General features: G+C 40.9%; 2 protein-coding genes across 4 annotated transcripts in view; one reads left to right on the top strand and one right to left on the bottom strand.

Annotated features, from left to right (window-relative positions):
* LOC112565822 (blood vessel epicardial substance-like) overlaps positions 1 to 19037 on the bottom strand; it is a 69808-nt gene that overhangs the window by 10482 nt on the left and 40289 nt on the right. The window lies entirely within an intron of this gene.
* The window catches only part of LOC112565838, a 341939-nt gene continuing 336299 nt past the window's right edge, over positions 13398 to 19037 (top strand). Inside the window, exon 1 of the mRNA XM_025241668.1 lies at positions 13398 to 13565. The gene's annotated coding sequence lies outside the window, so the exon portion shown is untranslated. The remainder of the gene's footprint in view (positions 13566 to 19037) is intronic.

Genomic DNA, 19037 nt, shown 5'->3' with positions numbered 1-19037 from the left:
TAGTAGAGCTGACTCTTGGCTGAAAGTTCGTTGTTTCCTGAAGACCGGGTGCAGCTGCCTGCATACAGCTGGTCTCGTAGATTATTTCTTGTCACTGGTCCACCACAGTTGCCCCAGCAATGGGTGCAGCGACGATTCTCGTAGTAGAGATGACTGTAGGCTGTTCTGCAGGTGACCACAACTGACGGTGGCACGGTGGGGTCTGCACGCCGCGCTGCCTCGCACGTCTTGCTGCCGCGACACAGTAAATTCCCTCGCTTGTCGTTGGGAGAATTTAACCTTGGTTACAGCGCACACTCTCTCTCTACTCCACCAGATCACAAGTGCAGCAGGTAGTGATAATCGTCTGACTGAACGGGCTGTCCCCTATTTCATACCTGCTGCCTGCTGCGACTGACAATCACTCAGAGCTATGTCTCTGTGGAACACGAGGGGAAAAAGCCCCGACTAACCATCTAACCCTAACTATATATACTACGAGGCCACGTGGCTACTCGCCACAGAGAAGTCTCATCCCGGTCCTAACGCTATCTCTCTAGTAACTAAGGGCCATAACACGATCCACCCGCTATTCTCTACTACTAACACCTTACACCCCTTACCTGGGCTCGATCACCTCCATCAATCAAGGCGACCTGTCACATCAATGAAAACGAACAGAGAGGCTTCCCTCCACCTGTCCGCTTTTCACGGACCGCGGCCGCACCTGTAAATTATCTACACCCGCTTACCCTGGCCTCGATCGCCTCTATCAATCCCGGCGATCTTTTCGAGTAGAAACGGACAGAAAGGCTTCCTCTCGCTGTCCGCTTCCATTGACCACGGCCCCCCTATAATTATGTATACCCGCTTCGACTGTTGTTGTGGCCTTGAACCAGGCTGGTTCATGACAATCGACAAATACTGATGATAAACTCTTCAGTATTTAAAGCAATGTTCACGGCAAACATTCGAAGAAGCTCTCGACTGGTGCCTGTTACGGCAACGAGAGGGAATATGGTCGATCAATTCCACTCAATATTCAACGACAGGCAAAAAGGAAAAGATATGAGTGGTAAAATGAAAATGATAATTTTCTTCTTTATTCCTATATTGATCACAGCACTTCAACAGTCATTAGCAAAAATAAACATTGATCAGTATTTCTTTGCTTTCATTCTATTAAAAGTTTGAGCTTTTATTTATTAATTATGGATTATTGTCACGGACCAGTTTGTTAGGAACAGGGGGTTGTTGCCCCTGTCTTTTGTTTATATGAGTGTTGGTTGCGTCGCGGTTTCACGTCAGAACCCGACGTCATTTTATGACGTAATTTTAGTTTGGATGATGATGATGATGATGATGTCGATTTGTAATGCGCAGGTATCCATTCCAAAGAATGCTCATTGCGCAGAAAAAAGAAAAATGAAAGAACAAAAAAATGAACAAATATATAAAACACCAGGAAAAGTAAAAAAAATGGACAGAAGTGTTTCTTGGTAGTTTAAGACTGGCTTGAAAAGAAACAGATGGGTTTCAGTTTTTTTGCGGAACGTGGTTGGTGAGGTGATGGGTAGAGTGACGATGCAGAGCATTCCACGCTTAGGTGCCGCATTTTTGAAGGCCCTGGCTCCAGTGCGCTTCTGTTGGTGTCTGTCACTGCAGGGAGACAGAAGCGTGACTGGGAGGTGCTGAGCGCAGGCTACGTGACGGCTGGATACGGAGGAACTATTTCCTGCAATAGTCAGGAGCAGTTTGAGCCATGCAGGACTGGCAATGGAAAGTACTTTGTGGTTTCAATACGCTTGATCATTGGGAGCCAATGAAGGCTCTGTAGGATCGGGGTGATGTGCTCAGTGGACGACTTTTGCACGGGTGAATCCTGGCAGCTGTGTTTTTGAATCTTGGAGTCGATCCAGCTGAGTAGGCAGGTATACCCCACAATGCACTGTTACAATAGTCCAATTCGTGATGTGATGGTAGCCACAGCAAGTGAGTTTGCAGCAGCTTGAGTCCAGCATGGGCGTCCGTAGTGAGTGCTACCTAAAGTCCTCAAAAAGTAGTAGGACTTAGCCACAACAGAACTGACATGGTTGCACATGGAGAGCTCTGCATCAATAAACAGCCCTAGGTCCCGTACACAGTCAGCAAAGGCTATGGAGGCATCACGACCTGCACGCACTAATGCCAACTGCTCCCGTCTGGCCCTGGGCCCACACAGTAACGCTTCTGTCTTGTCGTCATTGAGTTTAAGACGATTCCTGTCATCCACGCCTTCACCGCAACACAACAAGATTCAAGTCGTTGAAGCGCAAGTCCCTAGCCACTGCCGGTCGGGGGGGAAACTGCTCAGAATCTGGTGTATCGTCCGCAAAAGAACTGACGTCCATCTGAAAGCGTCAAATGACCCGTCCAACTGTGAAACATATAGCGAAAATAATAATGGACCCAAAACGGAGGCCTGTGGTAGGCGCCACACCCAGAGGAACTGCCTGCTTCAGAGCTTGCAGAGCCGACAATCACTCTCTGAAAGATCTCTCGGCAAGATAGGAGGCAATCCACTGCAGTGCAGCGCCCTGGATACCAGCCTCTGACGACAATCTCTGGAGCAGCAGGCGATGGTTGATGGTGAACAAGCGCACTACTAGGTCGAGTAATACCAACAGCATAAGTTGCCAGAGTTGACACTACAAAGAATGTCATTTGTCACACAAAGAAGAGCAGTTTCTGTGCTGAAGCCAGGACGAGTACGCTGACTGAAATTTATCTAGGCAGCCATAATTAATAAAATGGGTCATAAGCTGCTCTGCAACCACCTCTCCAGTAGCTTGGAAATATATGAAAAATTTGACACTGGACGATAGTTTTACAGTCGGAGGGATCCAGGTTCGTTTTTTTCAACAAGGGCTTCACAACAGCCTGTTTAAAACACCGTGGAACACATCCTGCTCTCAAACTGGCATTAATAATGTCCAAGATGACAGGAAATAGAATGTCCAGAAGTTGAATAATAAATTTAGTTGGTACAGGATCCACGGCACATGAAGTGATGAGAGTGAAAATTTTTTGGAAGAAAGCAGACGGCTGTGAGCAGGGAAGAGAGGCGGACGTAAAGTGTGTGTGGCGCTCGCTTCGGATATTGTGTTTGTGTGTCATTTTAATATGTGTGTGTGAAGGAAGTCTTAGAATATGCTAAAGAATATTTTAAGTTTATTTTTAGAATTTTGGCAGCGGTCATTTCCCATAACTCCTACCAGTGATTAAGTGAAGACGAGTGGTTTCCCTTGAATTACATTGGCGACCTGGCGAAGTATTAATACCTATAAAATTAATAGACAAGTCGCCCAATGCTCTCTTTGCCTGATTTGTCAAACGATGAGGCAGGCAGCGGTGGATTGATTTGAAAACCCGTGACAGTCTTATAGAGAGGCGTGATTGCACAACCAGTCCAACAAACCGGATGGAAGAACGGAAAGAACATTTTAAAAGAAGAAGAAATCAAAAATTTTAGGGGGGGGGGGGGGGTTAATCAGAAGTCCAACAGTCTCAAGAATTTCTTCTGCTAATTTTTTTATGGAATTGTTATTTTTATGTGCTGAACTTTGCTGTCTCACTCAGAAAAAAGTACATTTCCTGCTTGTCAAAGCAGAAATGTTCACCTGGTATTTGACAACTGCACAAAACATGCGAAGAAGCAAGCCACGAGAGACTTGTGGAATATGGTTGATCAATTCCACTCAGTATTCAACGACAGGCAAAAAGGAAAAGATATGGGTGGTAAAATGAAAATGATAATTTTCTTCTTTATTCCTATATTGATCACAGTACTTCAACAGTCATTAGCAAAAATAAAACATTGATCAAGTATTTCTTTGCTTTCACTCTATTAAAGTTTGAGCTTTTATTTATAATTATGGATTATTGTCACGGACCAGTTTGTTAGGAACAGGGGATTGTTGCCCCTGTCTTTTGTTTATATGAGCGTGTTGGTTGCGTCGCGGTTTCACGTCAGAACCCGACGTCATTTTATGACGTAATTTTAGTTTGGATGAGAGTGAACATTTTTTGGAAGAGAGCAGACGTAAAGTGTGTGTGGTGTTCGCTTCGGATATTGTGTGTGTGTGTCATTTTAATATGTGTGTGTGAAAAACATTGAAGGAAGTTTTAGAATATGCTAAAGAATATTTTAAGTTTATTTTTAGAATTTTGGCAGCGGTCATTTCCCATAACTCCTACAGGATTAAGTGAAGACGAGTGGTTTCCTTGAATTACATTGGCGACCTGGCTAAGCATTAATATCTATAAATTAATAGACAAGTCGGCCCAATGCTCTCCTTGCCTGATTTGTCAACGATGAGGCAGGCAGCGGTGGATTGATTTGAAACCCTGACAGACTTATCAGAGAGGCGTGATTGCACAACCAGTCAACAAACCGCGATGGAAGAACGGAAAGAACATTTTAAAAGACGAAGAAATCACAAATTTTAGGGGGGGGGGGGCTGAAATCAGAACATTTTTTTTAAAAGACAGAAGGCACAGAAAAACAGATTAGCTGCATGTGGTATAAGCATGACTTCTGCGCACTTAAAAGATGTTTTGATCCTGTATGAACTTTAAGACTGAATATCAGGTTTCTAAGACGTGATAAGAGTCGGTTTTACAATTGGACGAAACAGATTATTGTCAGGGGCACACATTCTGAAAAGGGAGTGTGTGTGTGTGTGGGCAATAACACTGAGAGCTTGTATTATCATTGGAGAGGAAGATGCTATATTGCCAGGGTTGGTGCCGATGCTTAATCGTCAGATTTTAAGTTGGTCATTGATGACCTGAACAAACAAGCTTATTGTTGAATGTGTGTGTGTGGTTTTGTGTGTGTGAGAGAGTGAGAGAGATAGTTGGAGAGGGTGAGCGTCTCTCTATCACCCCAGGCGCAAAATAGTTCGGCACCAGTCCTCAATAAGTGACACCATGGATGGAAAGAGAAATATAAAAGAGATATAAGGAGGAAAAAAAAACCTACGAACAGAATGGAGAGAGGAAACAGAGCAGATGCAGGGAAGAGAGATTTCCATTATTTAGTTCATTAAATTTAATTAATTTTTCTGGCATTCCTTTTATTGTAACCTCTCGGTCTCACAGCATGTTATACATGTCAACACAGGTACATACTGTAATACTGTAACGGTTTGGGGATTACCAAAGCTTCAAGACCTCATCAGCAACAAAAGGATCGGCCACTGGGGGACCAAACATATCTCTAACAGGGAAGCTCGCAGTTATCTACACAATGAAGATTAACCAGGGTTAGTCTAAGGCATGCAGTTGTTACACAATGACTGTTACGCGGAAAAATCAGAACGCTGAGTGTGTCACATGTCAATGCGTCATAATGATGTACTGAACATTCATTATATTACATATATACATATTTTACACATATAATGTACATACAAAATGCATAACATACATCAAATTTGTAGCAAACATAAAATACATAAACAGCATACAAACATAAGACTTGTAATTACTTGTTACATTGTAGGTGGCACTGGTTCCGAGTCAAACATGCGTATACAAATCTTTTCTAAATTTAATATAATGCTGTAATGCAGGCGTTGAAGACAAGAAACGATAAAGAAACAGCAGGACAGTATTTTAACAAAAAAATCATCTACTACAATCTTTTAGGTTACATTTAAAAGACAGAGGAGCATGATATATATATATCAAAGAAACAGACTTTTACGAAGTCAGGGAGACGACTCCAGCTAAAACCAAGGAGGGAAAAAAGACTTCAATGACAGACAGAACTTTAAAAGAAAGTACCGAGAAGTAAGTCAGTTTTCTCCGTTTTTATAGTCTAAACTATTATTATGCAATCTTAGGTGTGTTCATGGTCTTTGCCTGTGTGTCAGTCACTCTTGAGGAAATTCTATTTAGGGAGCCTCAGAAAACAAGTTAGACCAAAACAAATTAGCAAAACTCTGAACAAAATAATGCTGAATTAGATGTTTGTCCGCATTTGAAAAAATCAGGAATACAAAAATGAAATAATAAAGCATGAACCACGGAGGTAACTTACAGTTTTTTCACAGCGTAAATACATATTCAGCAAATTAACTTAGTCGATGGTAAGATGACGGCAACTGTAACTGTGCAGTAAAGGTGAATGACGATAAATGATGAAGATAGGTATGATGATAATAATTCGAGGATGAATATAACGATAATGAAGGTGACAAATTAAAGAAATTATTAACTATTTTCACATTCAGTACGATGGGCAGCATTTGTCAAGCAAAAGATGCATAATAATTTTTCATGGAAATACACCGGACAGCAGCGTGGCTTTTAATACAAATGAACAAGAAACATCGACTTAGAATTGAATATATAAACAGGTTACAGCGGGACTTAAGACAAATTGGAATGAAAACGAGCTACACAGAAACTCTCGTGACAAACAAAGCACGACTGCACGATTAACTTAGTTATTGAGAAATGATCATGTTAAATCAACATTTTTACATGGACTTAGTAGTTTCAGTCTTATTGCTTTGAAATAGTTACACACTGAACTCGTCAGGCAAACAAAATATTGAATTTGTGTTTCCTCTTGTTAGATACGAAAAATAAAAGCTAGAATTTGCAGAATGATCTTGTATGCTTGTATCTGTGAGATTTCTCTCTCTCTATCATCTCTTTTTTTCTCCACGATTTTAACAGAAAAACAACTAGGACTGTTGGTAAAAAGCTTAAACAAATTCAAGCATTAGACAACAAGCGCATTTGATATTTTAATTCGACAGCGATACCACTGAAAAATTAACTCAAATGATTCACTTATTAACATTCATAATAATATTATACAACAAAGACTGTAAATGACCGGACTTTGCCCATTAACGTTTAATCTGGAAGATTTAATTTCCAGTCTGTCAAGTGCTCCATCTGAACCTTTTTTATTTTTTAAAAATCAGTCAAAATTTCTAATAAACTTAACATCTGTAGGTCTGTCTTCCAAGATCAACCAAGATCGTTTAATCAAAAAAGTAATGTATTTTCAAGATCACACATAACACCCATAAAACCCACTCTGAATATATATTTGTAGTGTTCTATTTTTAAGAATATGACACATCATCTTAATTTCACGTGATTATTCCCTGTAACGAGGTTGCAGCCTCGCCCGTCCCCAAGATGCCCATGTGGAGAGGCAGACCAGACTGTAGTTTTGTGCACATCCTAGCCCTTGAAGACTGTAGGCAACCTCCGTACGCTGAGAAGAACTGGCCAACCAGTCGGAGACCCTGCACAGGTGTTTGACAAGCTGTACGGCCAGTGGAGACTCTAACAGAAGACCACCAATTTCATATCAAGAGCTGGTCTCCAAGTGGATAAAAAGAGCGCGAACGACAAAAAAAAACAAAACAAAAAACAAAAACAAAAAAAGCAAAAAAAAACCGAGGAGTGCAGATGTTTACATAAAGTATATTGAAGAGTAAACCTAATACAGATGATTATGTTTTGCGCAGATGACACCCTTGAAGATTTACTGAAACTGGCTGACGAATATGATGTTCAGCAGGTGTTTGACAACTGCGCAAGACATGCGAAGAAGCAAGCCACGAAAGACTTGTGGAATATGGTTGATCAATTCCACTCAATATTCAACGACAGGCAAAAAGGAAAAGATATGAGTGGTAAAATGAAAATGATAATTTTCTTCTTTATTCCTATATTGATCACAGTACTTCAACAGTCATTAGCAAAAATAAACATTGATCAGATTTCTTGCTTTCATTCTTTAAAAGTTTGAGCTTTTATTTATTAATTATGGATTATTTCACGAACCAGTTTGTTAGGAACAGGGGGTTGTTGCCCCTGTCTTTTTTGTTTATATGAGTGTTTGTTGGTTGCGTCGCGTTCACGTCAGAACCCGACGTCATTTTATGACGTAATTTTTAGTTTGGATGAAGCGAAAATTTTTGAAGAGAGGCAGAACGGCTGTGAGCAGGGAAGAGAGGCGGACGTAAAGTGTGTGTGGTGTTCGCTTCGGATATTGTGTGTGTGTGTGTCATTTTAATATGTGCTGTGTGACAAACCTTGAAGAAGTTTTAGAATATGCTAAAGAATATTTTAAAGTTATTTTTAGAATTTTGGCAGCGGTCATTTCCCATAACTCCTACAGTGATAAGTGAAGACGAGTGGTTTCCCTTGAATTACATTGGCGACATGGCGAAGTATTAATATCTATAAAATTAATAGATCAAGTCGCCCAATGCTCTCTTTGCCTGATTTGTCAACGATGACGCACGGCAAGCGGTGGATTGATTTGAAACCCTGACAGTCTTATCAGAGAGGCGTGATTGCACAACCAGTCAACAAACCGCGATGGAAAGAACGGAAAGAACATTTTAAAAGAAGAAGAAATCACAAATTTTAGGGGGGGGGGAAATCAGAACATTTTTTTTAAAAGACAGAAGGCACAGAAAAACAGATTAGCTGCATGTGGTATAAGCATGACTTCTGCGCACTTAAAAGATGTTTTGATCCTGTTAGAACTTTAAGACTAAATATCAAGTTTCTAAGACGTGATAAGAGTCGGTTTTACAATTGGACGAAACAGATTATTGTCAGGGGCACACATTCTGAAAAGGGAGTGTGTGTGTGTGTGGGCAATAACACTGAGAGCTTGTATTATCATTGAGAGAAGATGCTTATATTGCCAGGGTTGGTGCCGATGCTTAATCGTCAGATTTAAGTTGGTCATTGATGACCTAAACAAACAAGCTTATTGTTGAATGTGTGTGTGTGGTTTGTGTGTGTGTGAGAGAGTGAGAGAGATAGTTGAGAGGTGAGCGTCTCTCTATCACCCCAGGCGCAAAATAAGTTCGGACACCAGTCCTTAATAAGTGACACCCATGGATGGAAAGAGAAATATAAAAGAATATAAAGGAGGAAAAAAAAAACCTAGCCGAACAAACGGAGAGAGAAACAGAGCAGAATGCAGGGAAGAGAGATTTCCATTATTAGTTCATTAAATAATTAATTTTTCTGGCATTCTTTATTGTACCTCCGGTCTCAACAGCATGTATAGATCGTCAACACAGGTACATACTGTAATACTGTACGGTTTGGGGATTTTACCAAAGCTTCAAGACTCATCAGTCAAACAAAGGACGGCCAACTGGGGGACCAACATATCTAATAACAGGCGACAGCTCGCAGTTATCTACCGAAAAAAGATTTAACAGGGTTAGTCTAGGCATGCAGTTGTTTACACAATGACTGTACCGAAAAACAGAACGTCTATGAGTGTGTCACAATGTCCATGCGTACATAATGATGTACTGAACATTCATTTTATTACATATATACATATTTTACACAGTATAATGTACATTACAAAATGCATAACATACCTACATTTGGTAGCAAACATAAAATTACATGAACACGCATGCAAACATTAACACTTTGTAATTACTTTGTCGTTACATTGTAGATGGCGCTGGTTCCGAGGCTCATGCGTATACAATACTTCTCAATTTAATATAATGCTGCAATGGCAGGGTGAAGACAAGAACGACAACGAAAGCAGCCGACGTATTTAACAAAAAAATCATACTACAATCTTTTTAGGTACATTTAAAGACATAGCCAGCATGAGATATCAAGAACAGACTTTACGAAGTCAGGGAGCTGACTCCCAGCTAAATCCAAGGAGGGAAAACAGCACTTCAATGACAGTCAGAACTTTAAAAGAAAGTACTGAAGAAGTAGTCAGTTTTTCTCCGTTTTCAATGTCCCAAACTATTATTGGCAAATCTTAGGTGGTGTCATAGGTCTTGTTTTCCTGTGTGTCCAGTTCACTCTGAGGACAATTCTATTTAGGGAGCCTCCAGAAAAACAAGTTAGACACACACACATGTTACAAAACTCTGACAAACTATTGCTGAGTAGATGTTTGTCCATTTGAAAAAACAAATGAGGCATACAAAAATGCATAATAAGATGAACCACGGAGGTAAACTCATAACAAGTTTTTCACAGCGTAAATCATAATTCAGCAAATTCACTTGTCGATGGTAAGATGACGGCATGTAACTGTGGCAGTAAGGTGAATGACCGATAATGAATGATAAAGATAGTATGATGATAATATCGACGGATGCATAATAACGATAATGAAGGTGACAAATAAAAGAAATTATTAACTATTTTCACATTCAGTACGATGGGCAGCATTTCGTCAATGCAAAAGAATGCATGAATAATAATTTTTCATGGCCAAATACAAACCGGACCAGCAGCGTGGCTTTAATACAAAATAGAACAAGGCGAACATCGACTTAGAATTGAATATTAAACAGCTTACAGATGGAGATTAGGACAAAATTCGAAATTAAACGAGCTACATAGAAAAACTCTGTAACAAACAAAACACGACCTGCACGATTAACTTAGTTATTGAGAAATGTCATCGTTAAATCAACATTTTAACATACTTAGTCGTTTTCAGTGCTTATTGGCTTGAAATAGGTACACACTAACCTTCATCAAGCAAACAAAATATCTGAATTTAGCTTTCCTCTCTTAGATACGAAAATAAAAGCTAGAAAATTTTGCAGAATGATCTTGTATGTGGCTTGGTATCTGTGAGATTCTCTCTTCTATCATCCTTTTTTTTTCATCCACGATTTTTTTTTTTTTTAAAACAAGAAAAAAACCAAACTTAAGGGAAACCCCTGGGTGGTTTAAAAAACAGCCTTTTAAACAAATATCAAGCATATAGACAAACAGTATTTTGATATTTTATTGACAGCGGATTACACACTGTAAAAGTTAACTCAAATGCATTGACTTATTATCATTCAATAATAATATACAACAAAGACTGTAATGACCCGGGACTTTTGCCCATTAAAAGTTAAATCTGGAAGATTTAATTTCCAGTCTGTCAAGGAACTCCATCTGAAACGCTTTTTTATTTTTAAATATCCGTCAAACTTTCTAATAAACTTAAAATCTGTAGGTCTTGTCCTTCAAGATCAACCAAGATCGTTTAAATGAAAAGTAATGTATTTTCAAGATCACACAATAACACAACTACTGAATAATATAATTTTGTAGTGTTCTATCTTATTTTAGAACTATGAACACCATTCTTATTTCATTTGCTGTGCATTAATATTTCATCTTAACGAGGAGTGCATAATGCTTTCTATGAGTAAGTTAAACGTACACAGATGATTATGTTTTGTGCAGGATGAAAACCTTGAGATTATAAAAATTATGCTTTTTCATGGTATGATGGTGAGCAGTGTTATTGGACAACTTAAAGAGCATGTCAATTGATATATATTATGTAGCATGAGCTCACAATGGCCAAACGCTGCTTTATTTTTTTATTTTTTTTTCCATGTTTTGTTATTCAAACATTAAAAACAATGGTACAAAATATTAACAAGAATTACAAGTGTCAAAAAACAAGAGTCTTTGAAATCTGGGTAACGAAAAGTCCATTGTTCATTTGATGCTTTCAAGCATAATCTTCTTCAAGTTGCGTCGGGTTGCAGCGAGGAGGATTTCCCCCTCTCGCTCTGTTGCTTTCACATTAGCTTACCCACAGGTCGATGGGTAGTGCTCTTCTGGCAAAGTGTCTTTGTCCTTCTTCAATCTGGCGTTGACCCTCGAGGTGAAGGCGTCTGCTATCTGTGTGGTGATACAATGAGTCTGTGGAGCGTGCTTTGTTTCTCAGTGTCCATATATGCTGTTTGTACTCTGTGAGAACGATGGTTGCTGCTGTTTGCGGGCGGGATGCTGTCGATAGGCGTGGTGGGTTTGTAGTGAAGCGTATGCAGGCTAGTGTGGGTGCTGTGTTCTGCGAGTTTGTTCACAGTGTGGCTAGTTGCTTGTGTGACTTGCTGTTAGGTCGTTGCCGAGTGGAGAGAGGATGTGATTCTGTTTTTTATTTTTTTTTTTTTTTTTTTTTTTTTTTTTCGTTTCGCTTTGTTGCAGAAGGAGCACATCTTTTTTTGTTATGCCTCTGCGGTGTAGGGTGTCTGCGCACTGGGAGGATGTCGTGTGCAATTTTGAAAGACGTTCTAAGGTGCATGGTCTAGCGGTGTTTGCCGCTAAGGTGTTTGAAATGTGTTTGGCAGACGTCGATAGTTTATCGTGGGAAGGCTTGGAGTTCTCTTGGGGTATAGTGCGTTTTGGTTAGAAGTGCTTGATATAGAGTTTTCGTTTTCGTTGTCTGAGTTCAGACTGAAACGTAGGGTCTGCCGCGAGAGAGGTGTTGAGAGCTGTGCGGCAAGCCTGGTAGAAAGGGGTTATGTCTTCGGGGCTGTGTGGATGCTGTTGGTGAAGGGTAGTTGCTGGAACCTCCTCCTCAGGTCTAGCCCAACGAGAGATAGTGGCAGTAGTTGTGTCCAGTCCTGTTCGTCATTGCCGAACAGTCCTGTCACCATGGGCCAGATGTGGCTTTCCGTCTTGGAGGGTATGTTCAGCAGCCCTCTAAACCGAAACATCCCCCTCCTTCTTTGGGGTGGGGGAATAGGCATGGTCAGTAGAGGGTCTTCCGTTTAATTTGGTTCGTGACCATCGTTCCATAGAAAACGGAAGATGGGCCACTTTTCTATTTGTTTGGGTGTAGTGTGGTGTATTGGGTAATACTGAGGATAGGCTACCACACACGAACAGTTTTGACAAGACTGTGGTGTGATTATGGATGATTGGCTTTGTCCACCTATAGTGAGATGCGGCGGGCGAGAGTCTGGAGAGATTTCAGTGTTGCAGTTATCTTTGTCAGGACTGCTGTGCCAAAATGTTCGTCTTGTGTTGACGTCACCGCAAAGGCACCTACCGTATATTGTCAGTTTTTGTCCGTCCATGTAATCGTCTGGGGGCTTGTCGATGTCTCTCCTCCATTTTCCTATGAGCATGCCTTTGTTGTTTGTTATGTTTTAGTTTGGCGCCTGAAGCCTAGACTGTACTGGTGGAAGTGTGTATCACCCTCCTGACTGACTGGTGGTTATTGAGAAAAGAAATGTTGCTGTCGTCTGCGTATGCAGACACTTTGCACTCCTCGGTTTGCCCGGTTGTATGGAGATCCCTTTAATGTGTTTCTTGTCTTATTTTGATGAGGACAGGTTCAAGTCATAAGAATTATACAGCAAGGGAGAAAGGCTGCATCCTTGTCTGACAGACCTGGTTATTCTGAAAGGGTCGGAAGACGTGTTGGTTTACGATGGACACTGCTGCGTATGTCTGTATATGTGGATATCCAATGTAAGAAGTGTGTGTGTTGAAGCCGAAGGCTTGGAGGGGTTTGCAGGAGGTATTGGTGTGAGACTCTGTCGAATGCTTTCTCCTGTCTACTGATAGGATGAGATTGGAGTAGCCTCTATTGTTGCAGTATTCTATTATGTCTCTTATTAGGTGGCAGTTGTTTGTTATAGACCTACCCGGGATTCCGCATGTTTGGTTGCTGTGGATGACTTGGTGTAGGTGTGGTTTGATGCGATTGCAGAGTGTTTTGGTGAGTATTTTGTAGTCTGTGTTGAGGAGTGATATGGGTCTGTAGTTTTGTCATGTGTTGGGGGTTGTTGGGGTCTTACAGATTAGAGTGATGTAAGATTCTTTTGCGTTTTGTCAGGTGACCAGCCTCGTATGTTGCGGTGTATACTTTGATTAGTATGGGTCCAAGGTGTTTGAGGAAGGCTGAGTAGAATTCTTTTGGTAGGCCATCAGAGCCTGGCGTTTTGTTTGGTTTCATGCCCTTGAGGGCATTTTCTATTTCTGATAAAGTTATTGGTGTGCCTAAGTTTTCTGTCGCCTCGCCGTCTAGTTGTGGGAGGTCTTGTAGAAGGTGTTGTTGGGTTTCGGGGTCTGTTGTCTCTGCTGTGTATAGTTGTGAGTAGAAGGCCTTGAAGGAGTTGAGTATATCGCTCGGGTTTGTTCGAAGCTGCCCGTCTTGGCCTATGATGTTGGCTATGGTTTTGCGTTTACCTCGTTGGAGTTCTTTTTGGCAGAAAAAGTTACTTGGTGTTTCTGGTGCAGATCCTAGCGGTGTTCTAGCCCGGATTTGGGCGCCTGTTGTTTTCTCCCCTTGTAGTTGTTGCAGTCTGTTTTTGATGTGTTCATTCCAGCTAAGTTTTTGTGTTGTTCTAGTATTCGTATTGTGCACTGAGGGCTCTAATTTCCTTGTTTCTGGCTTTTGCTTTGCGTTTGCTGTGTTGGATTGTTATGTCTTTGATTCTTTCTTTTAGTCGGTCCCACCAGTCTAGGAGGGAGGACCTTGTAGCTTGGTTAGTGAGGCGAAGTGTAGGAGGGTGTTGATTTTACTGGTTATAGTCTGTGTCTTGCAAGAGTGATGTATTGAATTTCCAGAAGCTCTTGCCTACGTTGGTTTGTGTCGTGTGAGAGTTCTATTTGTACATAGTCGTGGTCAGAGAAAGGGCACACTATTGTGTTCGCCGTGGAGTGCGTGTTGGGCTAGGCTGTGAGAGATGAAGATTTTGTCAAGTCTACAGCCTACCTGGGAGCTATGCCATGTAACGCTCGTCGTGTTGGGGTGCAGGAATCTGTATGCGTCTACAAGTCTATGGTCCCTTACCGCTGCCGATAGTTCGGCGTGGCCGACCTTGCCTGTCTCTGGGTTGCCCCCTATTTTGTCTAATGCGGAGTTAGCGATGCAGTTGAAATCTCCAGCGAGGATTTGCGGGTGAGATGTGGCTAAAAGTGGGTATATAAATCTTTGAAGAAATTTTTACCGCTCGCGCAGGTCGTTGGGGGCGTAAATGTTGGTGATTTGCATCGTGCATGCGTTGATCTTACTGTGGCTGTTATGTACCTACGAGGAAATCGGTCTGAAAGTGGTGTATTTCCGCATTTAGTTTGTTGTTTATGTACAGGGCTGCCCCCTTACCTCTTGGGGTGGTGAGCGACCATATTATTTTGCCGTCGAGTTTCTGGGCGATCTCGTTTCCTATCTGCAGGGAATCTATGTGTGTTTCCTGAAGTAAGAGGATGTCTATGTTGTGGTTCCGTATGTGTTGGTGAAGTGCGTTGATTTTGTGGTCGTGTCGGAGCCCTCTGCAGTTCAGGGTTGATATGCGCATGGTCGCCGTTTGTGTTACGAGGTGGAGTGTGATGATGGTGTACAGTGTGGCGAAGTGCATGGTGTTCTAGTGCTGGGCGTTTTGTGTTGTGTTGTGTGGGAGGTACTCACTGCGAGGTTGGGGGTTGTCGCGCCAGTCATTAAAAGCAGGGGCCGTTGTTGACGTCTAGACCAAGTAGAGTTATTGTCCCCATAGGTGCGGTGGCGACAGTTATCCAACAGGGGGTAAAACACAGGAACACACAGGTGCGAAAGTCTTCCTCTGAAATCTCCTCCGCTGTTGTAGCGTTGAAAGAGGGGCACTTTTGAAACAGGTAACACATGTTATTGCCACATAGTGTCGTCATCGTCGATCATTGTGGCGTCGTCGTCCGGGCGATGGCACGTCTCCTTGCTGCGTTTGCTGGGTTCTGTGTCTGTCGTTACGTTGTCGATGTAAGTCCTTTTAGGCACAGAACCCTCGGGAGCTGCGTTGGTGGCGCTTCTTGGGGGCGTGCGGCGGGGCTCTCCTGGCTATAGCTTGTCTTGCTTGGGGTCAAGGTTGGAGGGGGAGTCCTTTTAGGCACAGAGCCCCTCGGGGGCCGCGTTGATGGCGCTTCTTGAGGTGTTGTAGTGGAGCCTTCCTGGCGGGGGTTTGTCGTGGTAGGGGTGAGCGGTGAGGGTGGAGGGGGAGGTGGGGGTGGTGGTGGGGGTGCTGGCTTTCTTGGCTGGCTGGGTCGGAGGTCTAGAGTAGATTCGTCTGGCTGGTTCGAAGGGTTTTGAGCAGAGATCTGTAGGGACAGGATTGGTATCTTCGCGTTCCTCGCGCCGAAGCAGCATTGCGCATGTCAGACCCGAGTACCGGCATCCAAAACATCCGGTGACAGCGCTTCGTGGTGTGTTTGTGCAGTGTTTGGTAATGAACCCTTGCTCGATTTTTTTAACAAAAGTGAAAAACCAGTCATGCCTAGTGCTAATTGTGCTGTATATGGGTGCAGTGCATGCAAAGGAAGGAACCGGGGCCTGTCATTTTTTTCCATTCGGCAACGAAAAAAGCAAAATTCCGAATGGGAACAGGCTCTTATTCATTCTGTTAACAGATGCGACTACCCAGCGTGCATGGGCTTTGGGTGTTTGAACGGCCCCTATAGGGAAGTGAGACTTTGGGATGGGAAGCGTGTAATTCGATCCTAAATTGACGCGTCCATCGCGCTTTTTTTCTTCAGCCGCTCTCGATTTGGTAGCCACGTGATCGTGTCGCATCCTTCCACCCGCTTTTTTCCTCCCCCCCTCTCTTCCCCCACGTGTACCTGCGACAAGGTACGGGGTTAATCAGAGGTCACATCGTCCGGTTCAGCTTTGACCGGCGCGCAGACATTTTGAACTGTACGTCCATCCTCAAGTGAAACACCGCCGATTTCTGAAGTAAGTCTTAATAAAGTTAAGTGAAATATGCCATTAAAACAACTATACTTTATAACAGGGGATAGTCATGAATAATTTATGATCATATATAAGTATTGTAGTGCTTTTTGTGAAATGTTTCACGTGTTGTACCCGGCAGGTCTCACACATACATCGCTAGCAACTCGCTTTTACATGACGCTGTCTTCTATATGTGCTGTAAATAATTTAAATGGTTTAACCATATCCTTCTTGTTGTAAATAATCAAATTGCTTAATCGTATCTCTTGCGTACTAATTGCACGTATTTACTAATTACAGAAACGAAATGTTGAGCGCGAATACGATTGGCAGAAGCAAGAGGACAGTGCATGATGGGTTCAAATCAACTAGTCAAGAGGTAAAGTACACACACACACAATCTCTCGTATCATTGATGATTAACTTCGAAGTTGAAATCTATGACATGAACTCATTGAGTCATGCTTGAAATTCGTCGTCTGCTTTCTCAATAACAGTGGTGCGGCGATTACCAAACGTTTGTGTCCGTCTTGGTGCATTCTAGGGGAAAGCAACGAGACAATCACATTGCTTTCTGAACAACTAAAATTTTGGAAAATTAATGCAAAGCAAAAGAAAGAATTTTATTTTTGTACTTATACACTTTGAAATTAAAACAAATGTATTAAATCCAATGCTATGCCATGAACTTTGTCAAAGTCTGTCATTTTTCTAACAATCACTTATCTGATCACATATATTTCTTTGTCTTTAAAATGCTGCATGCCATTTTTCAGTTTATTTTACATGATTTACAAAAAGAACTAATTATAACAATCTTTAATTGCAGATCACACTGACTAGGTCTGGCTCAGTGAATTTTACCAGTAAGTTTATTTTGTCTCCCTCTATGATTTCATCAGGATCACTATACAAGCACAGGTTTTGTGTTTTTAGTGGTCTACATGCACATCCTTATTATATCCATCTAAACATTTTCTGTTAATTAAAAAAATTGTCAATAGACTTACATCCATAGTTTTGTTTTGTCATTACTTTAAAGACTAAAAAGTAACATTTTGATTTCAAATACATTTTTGAACAGAGTTCTCAGCAAAGTTGATGAGCAGAGCAAAGCACTACAGAATGTAGTTCACAAACTGAATCAGGTCACCCTGCTTCTTCAAAATATGGGGAAAGAGAGCTGATGAAGAAAGGAATTAGAACAAAAGTGGTATGTCATTTAAGTATAATGTGTTAGTACTAGACACCTTTTTTAAATGTTACCTTTAGCTTTAGCTAATATATCAGTTAATATGTATGTTATGCTTTACAGTCTGATAAACCATTTAACAAACAGGCAGGCATAGCATCGGCTTACAGGTTAACTCTCCTGACAAGAATGTGTGGTCAGTGTAATACTTGCATTAAAAATAATACACATTTTATGAAGTACAAAATAATGTAGTATTTTATATGCATAGATTTTATATTTAAAATAATTCTGTCACTTGCTTTTCATGGTGTCAAAAATGAGCAGTCTGTGTGTCTATTAACTATGACCACTAAAATTGTTCTACTTTCATAAAGAACAGCTTTGATTAAACTCTTAATTAACTTGGTGATTTGAGTCACTTAATGCCATTATTTCTCTCTGAAGTCCACTAGGGTTTATTTAGAGACTGGGTCTGGTTTGTAGCTATATTCATCATGCAACCATTGATCCCTCATCAGTGGAGTAGGGTTCAGCATTATATCTTAAACTTATCCAATCCAGTGAATTAATTTATTTCGCATTTGTATTGTAGTATTTTACATGGTGGAAACAACTAAAGATTTTTTTTAACAGGTTCAGCACTCTCTCGTGCACGGAGAATTTTAAAACGGCTGCTATCTTCAGAGTTGGCTCAGTGGAACCAAAGGGGAAAAAGTTTCCAGTCACTTCAGCTGAGAAGTATATTAATTGGTGTGTGTAGTTTTTGTTTGGTTTTGATTTCTTTGAGGTGTACGTCAATATGAACTTAAAAGGACAAGTTTCCGAACAATTTAAAAAAAATAGTGAATCTAAGTATTATTTTCTCTACATTTACAAAATTTATTATGTGTACAATAGCATTTAAGTCTACCTTACAATTTCTATTTGTGCACAGCTGCAGTCCAAGAGACATGGATTGAGGAATGATTCGAAGGGTGATGCCATCTAATGGTGAGTGGAATTACAAAATGAGTTTGTCAAGTTAAATTATTAATGTGAGCATTGTTTTTATTCTTCGTGGATTTATTCAGTAGGCCTATTTACTTTACTTTTTGTACTAAAGATTAATTGGTTACTTTCAGATATTATCCAAAACTTCTTATACACACAAAATGGCCATCAAGACATTACCGTTTAAAAATCTTTTTATTCCACTCTTTGTTCAAGTTCTTGTAATCTCACTAGTAATTAGTAGATTTATGAAAGCTTTAACTCTTTCTTTACACAAGGCTAAAGGCGGTCAAACCCCCTGTACGCATGAATTTAACCTTTTTCAAAAAATTATTAAAA

This window comes from Pomacea canaliculata, linkage group LG6 (genome assembly GCF_003073045.1).
Source record: "Pomacea canaliculata isolate SZHN2017 linkage group LG6, ASM307304v1, whole genome shotgun sequence".
Lineage (NCBI taxonomy): Eukaryota > Metazoa > Mollusca > Gastropoda > Architaenioglossa > Ampullariidae > Pomacea > Pomacea canaliculata.
Note: the sequence above shows the minus strand (reverse complement) of the source record. Positions and strands in the feature narration are given on the sequence as shown.